Below are 21611 nucleotides of genomic sequence, written 5' to 3'. Positions count from 1 at the left end.
CAGTCATGGCGGACGCGAATGGTCGATGTACAAACGGTTGAGCAGAAATGCTTCGAAGCGATGCCGACCTGAATTCGATCTCGGCGCGACCTACCCGCTTGCGAACAGTCACGGAAACGCCTATCAAGATTCAAGCAGCCACAACAAGTACACGGAGCTGTACTCGACGTTCCGCAGCGCTAGGAACAATCCCGATATGATGCGCGATCTCAACATGATGCCGTACGCGGTGGCGAACAGCCACGGCGAGCACGGCGATCCTACGATGGACATGCGGAATCGTGGTTACAGGGAAAGCTCGGAAAGCGATAATCTGGCCTGGGATGTGCGGCCAACGGACGTGAATTATGAAATAGCCAACAGCCACAGCAATTACCGCGTGTTCTACGACAGTCAGACACAACATCAGGCCGTGCTGCCGCCCTGGTCCTCGGAAATATGGTCGGAAAATCGCCACGGGCAGCCTCACGTTACGTCGGAGGAGGATGTTAAAGAGAATATCGAGCAGGAGCAGGGCAATGACGAGACGAATCAATCGGAAAAGAAAACCGAGGAGGATTCGGAAACAACTTGCGACATCGAGCAATGCTTGGTAGAAATCGAAGAAAGTCTCCTGAACATCGAGCAGAATCTTCTTCACGTTCAAGATCTAGACATACCGGAGCTGAGAAACCTGCTCTACAAGAGCCCGAGCATCGAGCGAAGTCTCTTCGAAGTACAGGACCTTCTTTACACCGACGGCATCGTTCCGGTCATCGCCAGGAACAAATCCATGTCTCTCATTTCCGACGAAGAGGAGGAAAACGAGGAGGAGGAGGAGGAAGCGGATGAAGAGGAGGTATGGGTAGGTCAGAACGTAACGATCAAGGACAACGACGATGATGACGGGAACGCGGGCGCGCCTCTTTTAAACGATTCGAACGAAGAGTCTTCGGATACGGCCAACATTACCGAGCGTAATCTCTCAAGATCGGCCGATGATCACCACGTCGACTGGCACGGCGGATCGAGCAAGTTGCCGGAAGAGGAGAAAGACTCGAATCTCAAAATAAATCTAGAGGAAACAATTAATTTCGTGCCTAATAGCCTTGGCAAAACTCTGCCGAGGAGGATTGTTCTGGACGAAGTTAAGGAGAACATCAGGCTGTGTTCGTCGAAATCGGAAGAGCCTATGATCACGATCGATTACAATCTGAATAGCATGTGCGCCGAGAAGAAATCTCTCTTCCGCGACAAGTGGCACAGCAGAACAAACTCATTGGACGAGAACTCGATCTTCCAGAACTCGGAACTCGACAAACAAGAGAACGGTAAGTCTTCGCTGCAGAATCTCTTCCTAGAGTCCACGGGGAATCGTCGTCTCGCGGCCAACGCGAAAGCGCGGTCGGAAGGCACGTTGCAGACAAATCAAAACAAACGACGTAACAGAAGAGGATCCCACGAGGCAAAACTTTTGCAGGCCGTTGAAGCGACGGCGGAGGATTTTCGAAAAAAGCTCGAAAGTTTTGCATCGCAGCGACGATCCATCCTGGACAAACAGAAGAAAATGAAGTCAGCGAAGGAAGTGTCGGACAGTGCGGCGTCACGCTCGAGAGAAAAATCGCCCGTGAAATCAAAGCGAACGGTCACGGCGGCCGCTAAAGCGCAAGACAAGGACAGCGGTGCTGGTAAGAGTGCGGATAAACGGAAACGGAAAAAAGTGCCAGGGAAAAATCAAAGTGCTTCGGATAACGCTCTGGTACCGAGTAAACTAATTTCGCTCTCGTTGTCGCTGCTTCTTGCGGCTCTCCTGCAGGCAGTCAGGTGCTTAACGGATCTAGTCGAGGATGCTTTCAGATCGGTTAGTTACGATAAAAGCGGGTTGCTGCAATAAATCGAATCTCTTTCCAAGAAAGGCGCTAACAGCAAGTATTAATATTTACGGATACCTAATATAACCACGTCAACGATCAATTGCTCGCAATCGTCCGAGAGTTATCCAATATCTGTGATAAACGCTATGCTTCGGATCCTCGGCGAAATTGCACCCTGTATTCCCCGCCGCTTCCAAAGTACCGAGTTTAATCAATCTCGGAATTCATCCTGTTAACGAGAAACGAAAGTGATTCTAATGGATTTGTCGAGAGCACGCGCTGTGAATTTCATTATCTGACGAACGAATTGGTCTTACTGGTAATGGAAACTCGGCAATCTTCCGAAACGTGAGATTGATACGGGTTTTGTGTGCAGATGTATGCGTTACATGAAGACAAGACGTGACGAAGCGAAATGCGATAGTGCACGATAAGTATAACTTCTATCGACGGTGCTGAATACGGGCTAAACGTGAATGATGTTTAGTATTACGTATATATGGTCAAAAGTGCCTAAAACCCATCGCGTATCACATACGAGGTGTAGTACACAATATACTATTAATAACACTATTTATGTCTACCTACATAAATCTCTTTTTTCAAGGTGTAAGAGCATTGAAAGAAAATAAAGCAAAGCCAGGAAGACAAGATACTCTTTAGAAGTGTTATCACACGTACGTCGCTTTTTCCCACCTATCCTTCTCTCTTGAAAGAGTATAAATCTGGAAATTCTAATATTACACTTCTCAAGTGCTCGACTTGAAAGAAATCTCTTATTAAAGCAAATATTAAATCGATAAGATTCCATTATAAATTCATCATTTATCGAGTATTGAGGCAAGATAAAGATACTCCTCGAATTATATTTTTACATCAATCTAAAGTTCACGATTGTCTAACATTTTCACAACAATGTTCAAGTTATGTTCTAGCTTAATGTTTTAAATGAGAACAAAGAGACAAGTCATTATTTTCAACTTTAATTTCGACATTTTCTTACAGACACTTTCCAAAATTAGGAAATATTTCTATTTCTTTAAAAGATTTCCATCTTTTATCCAAATTAAATTGAACAGCAATAAACGTTTTTTTTTTATTATAAATTATTTACGAATTATTACCATCTATCATTATGTTACTCTTAAAGTTATTTCAGCAATTTATTCAGTGTTCCGCTGATCATCAATCTTTCATTATCTGATTACAAATCACTATAAAATGATTTATACTGCATGTACGCGTCGAATAATATACGAGAAGTGGAAGTGGAATTCGGATCAATGTTTCGTGCTTATCACGCGTCGACTAACATAAGGTCGAAGGAGCGACATGGTAACGTAACACTGAATTGTACCGAAATTGTCCGTTCCCTCAATTTCAAGTTTCTCATCTTACAATTAGTTAAACAAAGTCTCGAATTCCTAAGTCAAAGATCTACAGAATTTGATTTGGAGATAATTATTTCCTTGTTCACGCGCGCGCTGTTCACTTCTCAAACAAGCAATATTTCATCGTTAATATGAAAACCATATAACCAACAATGTCGTTCCTCAAGATAAAACATAAACTTTTCCAGTTTTCAAGTCCGATAATCCAGAGATTACCACCAAGAATGTTCTGGAATTCGTCACCGCCTTTGTGGAGGACAAGCTGAAGCGGCACGGCAAGCTAAACTCGGCAGAGTTTTTTTAAACTTTTCCAGTTTCAAAACAAGTAAAAGTTAAGAAATCGTAAATAACCATAAAATTTCATGTCATTATAAATACAGTATCTAAAACTCTTCAAATTTTATTTGTTTATTTATAAATACGCACTTGATGTTTATATGACATAAAATGTAATTGTTCCTAAATAAAAATAAATATATGGAATCATATTTTTTTCCATATTTTAGAAATCGGAATCACTTTCCATATTTTACATAAATCTTGCATGCAAGAAAATATTTTTGAATCAAAAAGTAAGTGAAATTAGTTCTTGAGAGAAAGATGCGAAATGAAGCATTATTATTATTATTATTATATTGAGACATTTATTATTATATAATAAATGCAAATAGATAGTGCGGTCGGCTAGATTTGCTATCGAGTATATCAATCGTTTAGGAACGACATCGCTCACATTCTCCTTTATGCGAGCAACCCCCGTTCCAACCAGCCGACTCCAACATAAAAACGCCATTACGAAAATGGAAAGCTAGACATCAACCGGATCTACTGAGACTTAATACTGAAATATATCCTTCTGTGAAAACGAAATCGAACTCCCGGCTAAATCGTGCTTGTTTCCGGACATAGGAAAGCGCTCTTGTCCCTCTCGAGAGTCGAATTTCGCGAACGTCCTTCAGCACTTTCTATGGAATGCATCTCTCTTGGAGAAATCGCGTTATTTCATGTAGATACCAACCATCGTGCTTCATGCGAATAGACACCATAAAGGGCCACCATAAAGCACGCATAACGGTATGCAAAACACGTTACCGCTACGCCAGCGCGTGTCAGAATGCACTTCAATCTCTCCGTATAGTTCTGGCAAATACTGCCATGTCGTTATATTTATACATTCCTTATTCAACAAAAAGACCAACTACTCTCTAACGCGCACGTACAAACTTTATATAACGCGCAAAACGTCAGTAAAGCTGGTCGATAAATAAATAGAAGCTCTTAGAGTGACGTAAATATAAATAAATCGTGTTTGGAAGAAAAATAGAATTAATACAGAAATTCTAGTTGTATAATGAAAGTATTTTCTAGCTACTCTCTTCTACAATCACTGTCGAACAGTGCAATTCTTGCTCGTTGCAATAAAAATCGACATAAAATACCTTTTTAAGCTGTGAAATTTATTAGAGAAAGAAAAGCATTTTGCCCTCCCGTAAATTCTGTCTTTGAAGTTTAGATCTATTCCTCACGCAAACACAAAGTATTTTAACTTGAAAACGCCTTTCGAGTTACTCAACAATCCTTTGATGAACGCGCAGGAAATTTATCATCTTCGTCCCGTTTCCCGCTTTGTCTAGCTAGCGACGCAACAGAATGAATAAAATATAATAACGCGCCCCTCGGACCACTCCATAAAGCAGCGTGCATATACATTTGCTTATGCATCACGAGAGCAGGAATGGATGCCTCTGTATTTGACCAAAGTATATTACCGTAAATATCATTAAAATTTTCATAACGAACGTCAACGAATCATCTAATTGTATAACTCTCAATCTGCGAGGAAGAAATGAATAAAGACAAGACTGTAATATTGAAAAAAACTTCGCAAACGCGATAAAATGTAATACTGACGCACTGTTTGACTTTAAATTGACGTATTTCGCATTCTATGTTCAATTTTTATAGTGAATAACAGAAGCATAGCAAATGCAGCATGGCAAAAGAAATTCATAGTTGAAGTCATAAACTCTTTTGCGTTTCTATAGCCTTCAATGGAAAAACCTGAAATGCGCAGAAAATTGCATGTAACTGCATAAAGCGCTCGAATTCGCGCAATTCCTGCAATTTTTGAACGTATTCGACGAACCGTGCAGCGAGAACTAAAAGCTTGAAAGCTTAGAACTAAAGGAAAAACGTTTTCAATGTTTTGTAAAGATATAACAACAAAAATCTCTTTTTCTTCTCCATTCTTGATCTCAAAAGACTTTTGCTCCGATTTAACATAAAACTATGTTTGATAATAGACTATTGTATGCAACTACATGTTACCTAGCTTCGCGTCAGATTTTTCTATTAAAAACTTTTTGTAAACGCAAAAAAATTTATAAGTAAAAAAATGTTCCAGACACATCTTTGTATGGAAACCTGCATGGCTTCAAGAAGAGCATGGCTTCAAGAAGAGCATGGCTTTCAGAAGAGAGAGTAAAGATGAAAAAATAAATAATATATTATTCTGTTCGATATATTCAAAATATGCCCTCGATTATTATTGTATTTGTCTCGATAGATATTATTTTATAATTATCTCATATGCCTCAGTTAGAAATAATGACGTTAAGCAATTCGTAGGAAACTAGATTGCTGCAGCTTCGTGACAAAATTCGTTTAAAAGTTAATAGAGAGAAAAATTGTCGAAGAGCAAAGTTTAAACGCTGAACCACGGGCGGTGTCCGTGGCCCATGATAATCCTCGGTGGATCACGGTAGATCACGATAAACGACGATAGTGGTTCGCTCTCCGTGATTTTATTTTCCTCGTTGCTCCCGCCGAGAGCATCGTCTAATTTTTATCACGCTATGAACTTCTCAGTTAATCTTTTTTTTTCCAATGCCCGCTTCTCCGCTCAACGCCGTCAAATAATGACGAAAATCTTCCAACTTCTCATCGATCGTCGTGAAATCGAATTTTCCTTTTTGCGGGTACGCCGCTAGATTGAAAACGTGTTCACGAACCGAATCGGAACGAGCACGTCGATCGACACACATCAAGTTGACGTCGCCGCCTGCCATTTAACTTCGATAAATCCGCAAACTTGCTTCTATGATTATACCGTTCGATATTTATAAACGTCGTTAGTGGCTGTTTATCTTTATCCAAGCAAAAAGTTTTTATTCAAAGAGACGTCTCTCAAGATTACTGACGTAAATATCGTTTCAGTGAAGTCGCAATATTGCTTATTGATTTTATAGTATAATAAAGCGCAAGATTACGAAAACCAGATAACAATCTATTGGGAAGTCATTAAGGTAAATGCGAATGAAGAGAACGATCTCTCAGCTTTAATTCTAATATTAATTAGAAATGAAAATTCAATTGAGAATTCATGTAGAAAGAGAAATTTAACATGAAACTGCATATATCATATTGCAATAGAACAGCAAAACATATGATATGAAATTAATAATAATTCGTTATATGCAAAACAAACAATTAACGTCAACATTTGTAGATATGTCGCGACGACCAGGAGATAGCAGAAAATTAAAATTTTCTACATAGTCGCATAAATCAATTTACCGACTAAAGTCGCCTCTGAATTTCAATTATGATATAAAATTTCGAGAGCGAGCGTGAGAGAGAAAAGCACGCCACGCGATTAAAATAAACACTCGATAAGCGTGTAATCCCATTCCCGGCGGCCAACACTCAATCGCGCCGACAATCGCTCGTTAATGAATCTCCGAAACTTTTTCCAATTACCTGTTCCAATTACCGCAAGCGTGACGAATAGGGCCGTCGCTTTGCGTCAACGCGACAACATGATACGTGCAGTACTCCGGGGACACTCTTAGCATACTCATGCACATTCATGTGCATATTACGCCGACTACTATGGCAATAATGAGTATAGGTACTTCTGTATGTATGTATGTAGGTGCGCATAGAGTTCTTGCAAAGGATAAACCTCATTTATAATAACGTTCTGCCCTACGGCTATGCTTTGTTCAACCAAACATTCGAGAATTCCGTTTAATTAAAGCGCGTAGTAGTTCCCATTTGAAAAGTTAAAAAAAAGTCGAAAAAATAAATAATATACTTCTATTGTTATTTGATTTATAAAAATAATAGTCGAGATGTATGATTTTTAATTAAATTTTCAACGTAACAAACCCATTACCCTCGCGCGCGTGCAAAATTTAATCTCGGCTCTCTTCCGTTTTTAACTATGATATTACTTCGGACGTTTTTCATCGTATAAGTTCTTGATTTCAAGTTCAAATATTAGAGAGAAAACTCTATATTTTTGTTAAGATACATTTAAAGAAATTACTTTTTTATCATCAACATTTCCATGTAATACATCATTATTTGCAATAAAGTGTGTCGTTAGAACGTAGCAATATGAGCTCGTCTGTTATAAAAATCGACTTGTTTACACAATTCAGCAACCTTTGATATCTATATGCTTATCTGCCAACGAGTATCCGATTTCCATTTCTTGTTTCGGAGAAAGAGCTAAAATGTTTACGTGCTGTGTACTTCGGAAACCTCCTATTTTATGCCAGAGCACGAACGGAGCTGTAGCCATTCGGCCGCTTGTCGCTCACATTGCCACTCGCGGTTAAACGTTCACGGAGTACTTAAAATATTAATGTCATCTCTGGAAAACTTCCAGAAATAAAGCCGCTGCACATACGGTTAAAGAAGAAAGCTAGGAAAATCAATAAATTCTTAATAGCATACTAAATCGATAATCAGATTATGGCCTAGTTCTACCAATAATTTGGGTTAAAAAACAATCCGCTGTCTATATAGATTATAATTTTACCCAAGAAAAATTTAACGAACTAAAAGTAACTCTATAAGCAACTTTTATCCACTTAGTATTTTAATATTCAAAAAATTGTTTTAATTAATCGTATTACGAAATAATACCATCTAATTTGAAAGAATATACTAATTTGGAGAAATATTGTTACTAACAAATTATAAACTTTCGAAAGATAATATTGTAGATTCAACAGATAATATAAATCCAATTTAACAATATATTGTTAAATGAAATATTGCACTACAATACGTATCATTTATTCCGTATTTGTACCACATTGCGAAAGTTCAAATATCAACGTATACATATACAGACTTGTAAACAGGTCGAGAAAATGCAACGAAATTTAATAACAGATCCGGAATGTATCGAAAATCGCATACATTGTTGCGACGTTTTGTTCAATCATCAAAAATATATTTGAAACGCATATGACCATAGGTGGCAAGATTCTGAAAATTCATTAAATTCTTTATGAATATTGTACGAGTTTCGAATTGGCCAACACGTATGGAAACACGATTGGCGGAAATTGAAACTAACTTGCACACGGAGAAATAATGTCACCTCGCTAAAACAGAATCAGCTTTATACAATGCAACTCGTTAAAATTCGACTACGCACAGCGGAAATGAGAAATGCAACGCAAATCGAAATTGAAGATTGCTCGATAAACTTTATCCCTATGTTACGTTAACAACACGGAAATTCTATTGAATGTTAATAAATAAATCAAGTTTATCGATGCCATGTAAATTTGTTATTTGTCAAAAACGAAGATTCCAGTGACAATTAAATTAAATGGAAATGTGAAACAGTGGAAATTACTCTCGTGAAAATTACGCGCGACCTTGCTACATTAATATTCGCGAAGTCGCAAGTTTCTTCCTCAACTTTCCGTTGAAAACTTTTCACTTTTGACTGCAGCGCGCGTGAACTTTTCCTTGATGAATATCCACCGGGGTAAAATTTCTCACCACATAGTTTAAAGAATAAGAATTAGCGCAAATTCGATAACGAATCTAAAAGTAAAAGGTGCATCTCTACCAGAATTAGAACGCGGCGACTAAAAGTAAAACGAAAGACGTCAAAAGTACAGCTTACTGATGGAAATAGGTACTAATTAAAAAACATTATGCACGTAAAATCAAGACTGCATTTCGTGGAGAAAATGTTCGAGTTTTTCGCCTCTTATGTCAGAAGCATCTTAAAATATCCTACCTTGCCCCGACAATTAGCGGTGAGCACGCAAATGGTTTTCCCTGAATGTATGTATACCTAAGCCTTGAACTCATTTAATTATATTGCCCCGCGTAATAACGAAAATAATTTGATCAATCGTCGCAGGAAATGAATACTTAATAAAACAAAGCCCACAAATGAAAATGTCCAATGTTGAAATTTCGATAATCGTTGTACTTCATTAGACCATTTATCTCAAAATGCATTGCTTTTACGTTGCTTTACCAATTAGCGCCGAACATGGAGAGATTCAATCTCGAATCTATTCACTCTTAACTTCCATGATCAATATCGCTTTACCGGCTATTAATTCGCGAACATTTACAGAGCAGACAATTCAAAATTGCTCAAATTTTAAACAAAAAGATACAAAATCCGCAGAGATAGTTTTACATATGACAAATAAATGCTACATTTAAAAATATATATAGATTTGTAAAAAAAATTTTAAACAAATTATTTTATTTATCTACGTAAAATGGATTCGTGTAAATAATTCTTTTATCGAAAATTCAACGTTTAGTTCAACGCAAATAGTCACAAATTAACCAACACTGTTATTAAATATTGCAAATTTTTCTTCAAAATACGAAAAGAGACAGAGATATAAAGGATAAAATACAACAATGCAAATATCGCATTTTTGTGAGAAATGGGTAAACCATATTAAACCGATATGAAATGGATACGTATCAGAAGACGTCGATTTGAGACGTAATGGCTCGCAAGTTTCATTCAACAAGTGGCATTTCGAGATTTTGTGATTGATGCAGCGTAACTACAATATAGTGAATGTCCACGATAGTGTGTAATTTTCGTTGTAATTGCACTGTCAATACAGCTGCACGAAACAATTGTACAATAGAAACAGGAAACTTCTGAAACTTTGCCCTCGTGAAATATCAAGTAACATTCCACTTTCACGGGAAAAGCTTGGACTAATTAACGTGATAACTTACGACCAATTAACATGATAAACTTACAATGCAAAAATAACATTACAAATTACATATAATTATCTAAATGAAATATTCTTCATTTATAATATTATGCATAATACTGAAAAATATTATATTGTCATCGACAAAATTGATACTGACTTTATTAATTAAATTTTGAATTATTATAATTTTCATAAATTGAAAACAATGATATTTACAGTTATTCTATATAGAGATTATACAATCTTATACACTGATTTCTACATCTCCAACTGTACGAAATCATGAAATTCTCGATGCATAAATAATAATATTATTTCGCTGCATTAACTCATACACGAACGGATTGCATAAAACGATAAAGTGTTTCTCTCGTAATTTAATCTGATAAATGACTATCTACATTGTATTGTATTTCGCGATTCTTTAAATCATACAGAGTGTCCCAAAGAAACACTTATATATATGTTACAGAAATCGAATTAAGTTTGTTTTCACAAAAAAAATTACTTTTTCATTGAACCAACAGTATTAACAAAAGCACTTACGAAACTTATAAGTATTTCATACGCGTAATATATCAATCTACACCTTATACTTTCTCGAGAAAAACTTCGATCCATCGACAAGTTTCTTACAATATAAAAATAAGATCAGAAAAATAAATCAACGTAAGTAATCTCATTTCAATGAAACAGCTTTCATATATGATATAATTCTGAATAACAATGACAATCGTTATGAATTGCTTTCCTGATCAATGAACAAATTTTTTTCTTCACAAATATGAATTGAATTATTCGCTAACAATTTCTCGTCAATGCTTTTATTGAAATGAAACGTATTCAACTCCGGTGAGCTAAATTTTCCACAATGTTCTGAATCATACGCGATGCCAAAAACTAATTACAATTCTATTTGTTGCCTCAAATAGAGTTATATCGCTTCCGTTTTTGCGCCTTTCATATCGGGCTGCTTAGCCGCTCCGCATTCTATATATCAAAGTAAAATACAGCCTCGGTCGTTTTGTGACTGCCATTATGTGATTATTTATCCACAACTTCCTCCGAAACATGTGAGAAAAACGGAAACTCGCCTCGTAGGCGGTCACGTTCAACGACGTAAAATATAAAGAAAGCCGGTCTATGCATTATTTCGCGAATGCATTCGCTCGTGGTATGTCTTGCACGGAAACATATTCGTCCTCTTCTCGTTTCCTGCCTCTACCGGACGAGCGCATTTCCTGAAATACTTATTGGATCGTAGGGCTAGCTACCAGGAAATATCGCTTACTTGGTAGACCACATTAAATCGCATTTCCCAAAATTTCGAAAATCCCAGCAATGCGGGATGTCTTTTTCATGCCAGACGGCCGATCGCGTTTCATCTCGTCGGAGACGACAAATAAGAGCGCGCAGAAAGGCGCCTGGCACAAAGAGAGTAATGCACGGGCGGTAATGGAACAACGCCGGCGTTGCATTGGTCTGTTGGAACTGTCTGCAGCAGAACATCTCTTCATGATAGACTAATAAGACTAGTTTTATATAATCGTACATATCAGCGCAAAATTTGCCAATTTTGCTATAAGCAATTTAAGGCAATTAAAGATTTATTTTCTTATTTTAAAAATTGAATATTTCCTTCTGACATAAATTTGCTCGATGCAAAACGATATTCAATTTGCATTGTCTTCTTTTTTAGAAAAATTTAATTGAGCTTTAAATTAATAAATATAAGTTTTTTTTGTAAAAACTCACTAAGATATTTTTGAAATAGGTAATATTAAATATTAAAAAAATCTTGCAGCACTCTCTTAGCAGTCTTATACTTTATAAATGCTCTTTATGCTACTCATTAAATGCAACTAATAAATCGCTAATGCGCTTAAATTTATCCGTACGCTTACTCTCAATACTGCCAGTAATAATTAGTACTTTAGCGAATAATTCGAGGAAACTATTCCATATCTGCTGCGCGTACAGTTAGACTAAATAGATAATTTATACAGAGGCAAATCCACTAACGAACAGCCAGAAACCGGAACTGGCAGATGGTAAATGATATATGATCCGAACTTCGTCAAAATGAAGATGAAAGCGGAAAGATGAAATAGAACATTTCTCTGTGCCTATACCGTGATTTCTCGGAGATAATTTTCGACAGAGAGAAACAGTACAACTCTAACTCACATTTCTCACAATCAAAGTATTACTTCAAAGTACTTCTATTACTGCTAGCGAAATTCAAGAGGTTCATTGCTGACCAAATTAAATGCTAACAACGATGAAAGAAATGCAGAAGTATGATTAAAACAAATAAAAAAGTCAGTATATTGAGTTTGGCCAAGTTTTGCAGCCATTCCCAGCGTATACTAATAACGGAAGAAGAAATGTAAAAGTACAATTAGATGTGATAAAAATGGCGGAATGTTGAATTCGCAAAGTTTCACAGTTATTTCAAGAGACATTCTCTCTCTCTCTCTCTTTCTCTCTTATTTTACACCGGTATTATTTTCTCGGCTACCTCCGGCGGTATCAAAAATTCCACGTTGTTGTTTTGTATTCGTAAGTATACTGGAAATGTTCTAAAGCCTCCTTTTACGTCAGAAAGAAGGATCAATGTGCACTTTACGCTGACAGCGAAAGAAGGACTACTAAAAGAGATAAATCGAAGCGAGTGGAACGATTCGATAATAGACGCCAAGAAACTGAATTTGGCAGATAAATTTGATGGATTGAGCAAACGAATAGTGGCACTTTCGAGATTAAATCCATTCTTTCATCCGTGAGATTATACTCATGTCAAACGTTCATACTTTATTTTCTGATTTATCCTTTCTTTCATTTCCGATCTCGATTACCTTTCCACTACTTCACATTTGTTAAGCTTTATGCTTGAATTGACAATGTGGCAATGTAGACGTGAAATAACGTGTACAAGATAAAAGATATGATACAATGAATTTTATTATTAATAATTAATATCAGATAAAAGAAACTTGACCTCTCTATAATATTGTAAATCAATAACATAGCACGGTATCTTTTATTCTTTGTTCGTTTTCTCACTCTGTCATATAGTGAGACAAATATAAAGTAGCGAGAAGATAGCAGAAGAAAAGAAATGAAAAAGAGAAAAATACAAAAATATTCTGATATTTGACTATAATTATAATTACGCATTATGTTATGTTATTATAATAATATAATAATATTTATTATAATAATAAACGTAATGCGTAATTATAATTATAGTCAAATATCAGGATATTTTTTAAATTTCGTATTATAATTATAATATACATATTTATATATATAAATAATGAACAAATAAATATAGCGCCATAATTGAACTGCTTAATGTTAAAATAGCATATTCTATTAACCCCAGTTTTGGGGAAACACAAATAACTTTCTAAATTAAAGATAAGTTCATTTTTACTAATTTAAAATTTTACAAACTCATTAGTAAATGATACATTCGTGATACACAAAATATATTTTTAATATCAAATAACAAAGTTATTTGAAAATTTAGCAGTTAAATTTTGTAACATTAAATTACAATTTTATTACCAGGCATCATTATACTGATTACTGTTTGTTGTGGATTATTATTGTTAATTATTGTTGATAATTGTTTAAAAAATTTCAATTTGAAATTTTCTGATGTTAACATGGCAATTTTTGTTAGTAGCAACGTAATAATATAGCTATTTTATCAAGTATGTTATTTATTAAAATAGAAGAGTGTATGATTTTTAATTCTACCACAATTTAAACTAAAAATTAAGCAATAATGTTTTGATAATTATAAAACTATAAATTACTCAAAAGGACGAGAAAAAAAGATATAATGTATCGATACTTTTTAACTGTAGTAGCGAAAGAAATCTTTTCGCTAAGTTGTATTTAAGAGATCCTCGAATTTTACAGTGCTCAACGAAAGAGATCGGTTCGCTGAAACACGCGCGATAAAAAGTCGATTGTATTAAAAACCAATTGTATTAAAATTGTATTAAAATCAATTGTATTAAAAACCAATACAGCTTTTTTACTATATAAACGAATTATTTTCAAAAAAGTTGTACTTTGACAATCCACTCCTTTGCAAAAACTTTAAATAGTTAAACTCATTAATAAGATTCGAGAAAAAATATATTTATGTATAAACAGGAAATATTAAACATCGCATTTTTAATATTTATATCTTTAACTTTTAATTTCTACATTTGGTTTTGTAGTTGTACAAATATATTTATATAATTTATATTCCCAAAATTTTGTCAAAGCACAGTTCTTAGCAATTATTCAGTATATAAATTGTTAGCAATCTTGATAAATTGACAAATTTGATCAAAGATAGCATTTAGCTCTCTGAATAAACAAACTCTGGTAAACAGCACATGATATCAGTATTTTGTATAATTACATATAGCAATTAAATTTACTCACCGATATCGTTGCACTTCAGCTAACAATAAGCTAACAATAATGTCCTCAATTGTACCTGAAAAAATTAATATATACATTAATTATTATTATACATTACATGTATGTATGTTAATCATTGCATATTATTTATTTCCATTTTATTTCCATTTTAATTAAAATTTGCAATAAATTGCATAAATAATTATTTTAAAAACTTAATAAATATTTAATGAATATAAATTGTATATACATGTGTTTGGTTGTGCCTATATGTATATTATCACAATTTGTATATAAATATTTAAATAACAAACAAATAATTGTACTAACCAGCTAACAATAAGTTAGCAGCTAAAGCTGGCTGAATTACAATTTGCTCCGTCCAGTGCAGATTTCGCCTTTAGACTGTTCCGCATCAGCCTCATCGAAAAATTGATGAATACTGAAAAATTACACTTAATTATAATCATTGCCTAGCAAAACTCAATTAGCGCACTTGCGCAAAAGTCATATACAGATTCACATCGCAAATTTCCCACTGTATACACAAAACAAAGCAAGAGAATGAATTTTACGCCGCAACGCGTTCGCACACATAACAGTGGTCGACACTGTGCACATTTAGAGTTAGCGAAATGAACGATAATTGTCTTGATAATTATAACAGAGAGTTCGTTAAGTATGGATATACATATCACATACAATGCAATTACATTTCACCGAATCTATTATAACTTCGACGAGCTGAATTTCCAACGTGCTACATGCAGAGAGTTCTTTATCATATACTGCATAAAGCGTGTACTGAATAAGACAAAACATAAAGCAAGAAGAGAATAACGCCCTAGTTATAGGAGTCTGTTACTACATCCGGCAAAAAGTAATGTGCGTATCTATAGCACGCTTATGATATTAGAATTTACTCACGAAGACTGATTTCAATCTACGATACAGCGCTCAACGAAGTGCTAATCAAAAATATCAACGGTAAACTATACATTTCGATAATCACCCATTACTTTAATCGAACGCTATATATAATCTCGACAAAAATTCGAACTCATTATGTACTTTCAATAACTGCCCAGTAAACACAAAGTAACAGTAACATAACATTAATGTTACAATTTCCCACTCAACAACAGAATTGTTACGTACAAGGCATGTTATATTGCAATTACATTGTTAAGTGGGAAATTATAACATTGACGTTATGTTACTGTTAGCTTGTGTTTACTGGGTGAATTATTCGATTCATCACGGAACGTTTGCGATTTGAATCACAAGTCGCCAAACATAAAAAAACTATTATGGCGCCAAAGAATGTAATTGTAATATTGCCGTTGCATTATGCACGCCATTTTACGGTAATTAAAATTTACTCACCGTTTCAATCCACGGTGCGGCAAAATCCGACGAAATGCCGTTAATCGCGAACATCCACGGTAAACTATACACTTCAACAATCGCCCGTCACTTTAATCGACACTCCCGACAAAAATTCGCATACATTATGCATTTTTAACAGCTAAAATATTCGATTCATTACGGAGCGTTCGCGCTTTATGTCACAAGCCACCAACATTATAAAACTATTATGGCGGTCGAAAGGTGCACTTGCAATATCGCCGCTAGCATTACGCACGCCACTTTTCGATAATCATTTCTATTATAGAGCGGTATTCATAGTCCGTTCTTATATTTGTCTTTAGTATTGTCTTAAAATGCTACGAACCAATCAAAAAGCCATATTAGTATTTTAAGACGACGATGACGACGTTTTAAAACGATCTTAAATATAAGAAACGACTATGAATACCAGCCATAATGTAAACACAGTATTAAATGTCGACTTAGGGCCGATTTTTCCAACTTCTGATAGATTTATCTGTCAGTTATCTATTAATAAATAACTGACGGATAAACCTACCAAGAAGTTGGAACAAATGGCTTTTAATATTCATAATGTAATTATGCTACTAAATGACGCGCATTGGCTCAAAACACAAAGTGCGATATTTATTGACAATGAGATATTAGAATTTACTTACTATGGCCAATTTCAATCTATGGTGGCATTCTGAAATTCACTGCCAGTACTGAAAATCTACAATATACGTAACGTAAACTATAGATTTCCAGTACTGACAATGAATTTCGGAACAGAGCCGGTATAGCACTCGACGAAATGCCGCTAATCACGAACTGATCACGAACATTCGCGATAAATCAAATATTCTGATAATCGCTCGTTACTTTGATCGACATTAGTTGCTTTCCATTGGCAGCTAATCATACAAGAGTGCACAAAATATTCTGTCTGTTGCTCGTTAGACGAACAAAGACAGAATGATACTTGTGTTGACTTGTGTCATTAACTGGAAAACAACTATTCTCGACAAAAATTCGCGTTTATCGTGCATTTTTAACAGCTAAAATATTCGAATTATCAGAGACAATTAACGCTATGAATTACAAGTCGCTAAACATAATAAAATCTATGGCAATCGAAAAGCGTAATTGCATACCACTGCATTATGCACGTCAATTTTTGTTAATTAGAATTCACTCACGTCAACCGATGCCAACGCACGGTGCAGCGTCCGACGAAATGTCGTTAATCGCGAACGGCCACGGTAAACTATACATTTCGACAGTCGCTCGTCACTTTGATCGACACTGCCGACAAAAATTCGCACTTATTATATACTTTTAACAGCTAAAATGTTCCGTTCATTACGGAGCATTTGCGCTCCGTGTCACAGCTAGCAAACATTATAAAAACTATTATGGCGGTCGAAAGGTACACTTGCAATATCGCCACTGGCATTACGCCATCTTTCGATAATCATTATTTCCATTAGCGTAAAACGCAGTATTGAATATGGATCTTAATATCTATCACGTAATCACGCTGCGTGGTGGCGCGCATCAAAACACAAAAAGCGGGAAAGCTCTACGATTTATTGCGAAGTTTTACTACGATATTTTACTTTCCAAAAGTACGTAACGAATTTTTGTCGGATGGCCGATTACAGTGACGAGCGATTGTCCGAACTGCGTGATTAACAGCGTGTCGTCGATCCCCTAGTGACCGTACTGTGGATTGAAACCAGTTATAGTTCGAATGAATGTAGATTTTTATGCTCTCGCAAAAATAACCTCTACATTTCTCAAGGGAATTCTCTCAAGCGCGATGTGCTTCACTCATGTAACATGTTAAAAATTCAGCTCTCCGGAAGAATGTCGGGGAAAGTATGATTACTATGTTCATGTCGCGTCTGCTGTGTGATCTCCGCATGACAGCCAAGATAGTTGTCGTTTATCTTACTCGCTCAAAGTGTGTTTAAGTATCGAATGGATCGACAAACGAATATAGGTTAACGAATAACACTACGCATTACAAAATATGTTTATCTTAATTAATAGTAACAAACTTGCAAGGTGAATCACGTTTCGTATAAATAAACAATATCAGGTGTTTGATGTTTATTTGATGCGTGTAACTATGTGTGTAACTACATCAGTCATGTTTCCGATATTCATCAATTCTCCGATAGACCTGATATGAAGCAGTCTAAGATGGAATCAACAGCGAATGGAGTAAACTGCGATATTTCAGCTTGTGAGTACAATTACTTGCTCATTATTTGAATATATACATAATTGTGATTGCACACATGTACAGTTACGATTACGATAAAATTTTCATACATTTTCTTCTGATTTTTTCTTTTGTTTTCTCGTATTATTGTTCAACTATTTCATATTTGTCTGACTAATCGTTAGATTAAAAAACTAAACGAAGAAATAAAAGGTATTGTGCTCTCCGTTATTGCAGAGATCAAGCTCCTTTTATCTAATGTTATATATTAATATCAAGATTCATTGCATGATATTTTATATCCTTTATTCACATTTTCTTATTCTAACGTTGTAATATGATTGAGATGATGAGATAAATATGAAGTAGGAAAAAGACAATAAAAAGGGGTTGTTAAAAAAGGAAAAATTAAAAGATAAAATGTGGAAGTTTGATGGTACAGGTAGCAATAAGCATATGCAGCAATAATCTCTAAAATATTATTGCTAATGCATCATTAAATTTAACACGTTTGCACACACGACAATAATATATCAATGTTAAAAAATAGTTTTAATCATAACCGAGCACATACGCACAATTTTATTGCAACGGATATGTTTCATTTAGCCATTCAGTGTGACTGTTAACAAAATCCCTTTTCCCAGTTCACATTTTTCGCAAAATATTGGAAACTCGTACAAGCACACTACGCCGTTAGTTTCTGATTGTAAAGATAACATAATTTTTATTTTTTTTTTATGATTTTTGAATAATTGATCGGATAATCTCTCGTTTAATTAATAATTATATTCAAATTATATAATAATGTTACTTTATTTGGATAAACAAATTATTAATTTTTAATACAGTCTGTTCTTTTATTTTGAAGTTAAATAATATTTTATTTTATTCTATATAAAAAATTTTTATTATATGAATCCTACTCGGAATACTTAATAAAAAATAATGATACTAAACATAAAAAATGTTGAGAATTTTTATGTCTAATATTATCTCTGACAAATATAAAAAATAATCGTTGCATACACGAATAGTCCTCGAGCACACAAAAAAATTTAGATTTTTAAATCCTTTTTAATAAATTTTTTTTTCTAGAATAAATTATTTACAAAGTAAAAATTATAATAAAAGATAAACGAATATTTAGTTATTCTTTTTATGTCTTTGCATTCTTAAATTTTCTACATACATGAATACTCTGTCAGAGATTTATCGATTAATGAAAGCCGTAACTAAAAGTCTTTTGGCAAAAGACAAGCATGTTTCTGAATATACCAGAGATAATTGGAAAATGCATCACGTTCGCGAATACATCATAAACTAAAGTAGGTCATCACAAATGCTTGCTTTTAAAAGTTTCCACTATTTTTTCTACTATGCACGCGGAAGAATGCCACGACATACGCGACAATGTTGCTTTCGCATCTGCCAAGAATGCGACGCACGCACAATTTACTACAAAGGATCGTCGTATAATCTTGAATACGCTACCAACGTTTGCTCGTATAAAACGATGTCAAAATCGATCGTATTTCATACTTATAATACTTTCGCAAGTCCAACATTTGCTCTGACCATTTAAATTATCGACGATTGTACGTTTTTTTTTTACAATGGGAAACAGCTTGTAACCGCACAAGTGAATGTCATTTCAAAGTAAATGAGTGGGACATGGATACCTCTCATAATTATAATGAAATTGATTTTTCTACCAGTGCGTGCTTATTCCCGTCAGAGCAGTCACACTATATTATCTGCGTGCTGCTTTTATTATCTTTCTCTAATATTAAGTGAAATGTAGATAAAAAGTATTAATTTTAAATTAAGCCTATATATGTTTTTAAATGATTAAAATTTGTGTTATTTATATTTACATCTAAACACAAATCTATTTATTATTATAAATATTTGTTACATAGTGAATAATTCATTTTAGAAAAAAAATTTATATTATAAAAGATTGAAAATTTTTAATTTCTTTTATACTTGTTTAACTTTTTTTTATTTAGAGTTTTTTCATTGCAATATAATATTAAAGTCCTTAGTGTTTTTCTTGATTGTGCCAGACTTGGAGAATTAAATTCCCAAAAATAAATTCAGTTTTATTTTGTGAATCGTTTCATTACACTAATTAATTTAATATTAAATTATTCGTTAAAACTTGTTTTGTTACTATAAATTACAGCTGACAAGCTAAATCACAGTGCAAGGTTAGTTTGTTCTCGTTGCTTGAAAATATTTTTCAATTATATAAACTAAAAATAGAGAAACATTGATGTGTCATGCGTAAAACATTAATATCGCATGCCTTACCCTGTTATTTATGAAAATTGTAATGGTTATAATCATCATTTGCTCGCGGTATTGCGAACAGTACTGTACTATTTTTTGCTTACCACATGTAATTATTAAAAAATATCTGATTTAATGTGCTACATGAAAAGCACGCAACCATAGCAAGCACACAGAAGACTTTATTTTATAATTTAGCGAAACAGAAATTTTTTTACATTATAACAAGAAATAAGCTTGTTATCTATTACGCACAAAACTGAAGCATGTGGTTACCATAATAAAAATAACACTTCCTAATTAATTGCACGCGATATTATTAGGATAATCAAGATCTCTCGCTTAGTGTCCAATATTTAAAGCTGTTATTGCGGAAATTAAATGAGTGAATATAACAGTACATTTTATCACGCACGAACTTAAACAAATTTGTTTGGCGGACAGCAAGTAGATTCATTAACTTCCGTTGACCTTATTTTTTAAAACTAAATTTAATCTCGTAATGAATAACTTGACATAAATTAACTTAGCTTCTTTTTAGATTCAATTTTGGATTTTAAGCGAACATGCTGTTGCATATGCATCGTTTTTTGTCTTTATTTGTGCTTAAGTAATTTTAATTTGATATTTATTCATGGCACATAATATGAATCAATAAAGCAACAAAGGCACAAAAAATAGGATATTATGTCCTATAATGGATGGAAATGTCGCGGGTGTGCTTGTAAATACGTCGACGGAAACATTCTCGTTTCAGAGAATAAAAATACGTATAAATCGCACACGTTATTGAAAATCACCAGAGTTTAGTTTTGCTTCGTTGAAGCGCAACGTTGGCTTAAAGGTCGAGGGCGCGTACAGGCGCAAGGTTATCATCTTTTTATACTTATGTCCCAAGGATTAGATACGCGCATAAATGAATACAGAAGAGTAGGAATTGTAATGATATCGGTATAGCATTTTAATTGCAATAACAGTGCAGATGGATGCGCCTTCTTGTTACATGAATTTATTAATATCT

The 21611-nt window shown here is 34.4% G+C and overlaps 1 protein-coding gene across 1 annotated transcript in view; it reads left to right on the top strand.

Annotated features, from left to right (window-relative positions):
* The first annotated feature begins 18187 nt into the window (after positions 1 to 18187).
* Positions 18188 to 21611, top strand: part of LOC105678138 (mucolipin-3-like) — a 28447-nt gene continuing 25023 nt past the window's right edge. Inside the window, exon 1 of the mRNA XM_012377228.2 lies at positions 18188 to 18316. The gene's annotated coding sequence lies outside the window, so the exon portion shown is untranslated. The remainder of the gene's footprint in view (positions 18317 to 21611) is intronic.

Source organism: Linepithema humile, chromosome 5, assembly GCF_040581485.1.
Source record: "Linepithema humile isolate Giens D197 chromosome 5, Lhum_UNIL_v1.0, whole genome shotgun sequence".
NCBI lineage: Eukaryota > Metazoa > Arthropoda > Insecta > Hymenoptera > Formicidae > Linepithema > Linepithema humile.
The sequence above is the reverse complement of the archived record's forward strand: the minus strand, read 5'-3'. Positions and strand labels throughout refer to the sequence as shown.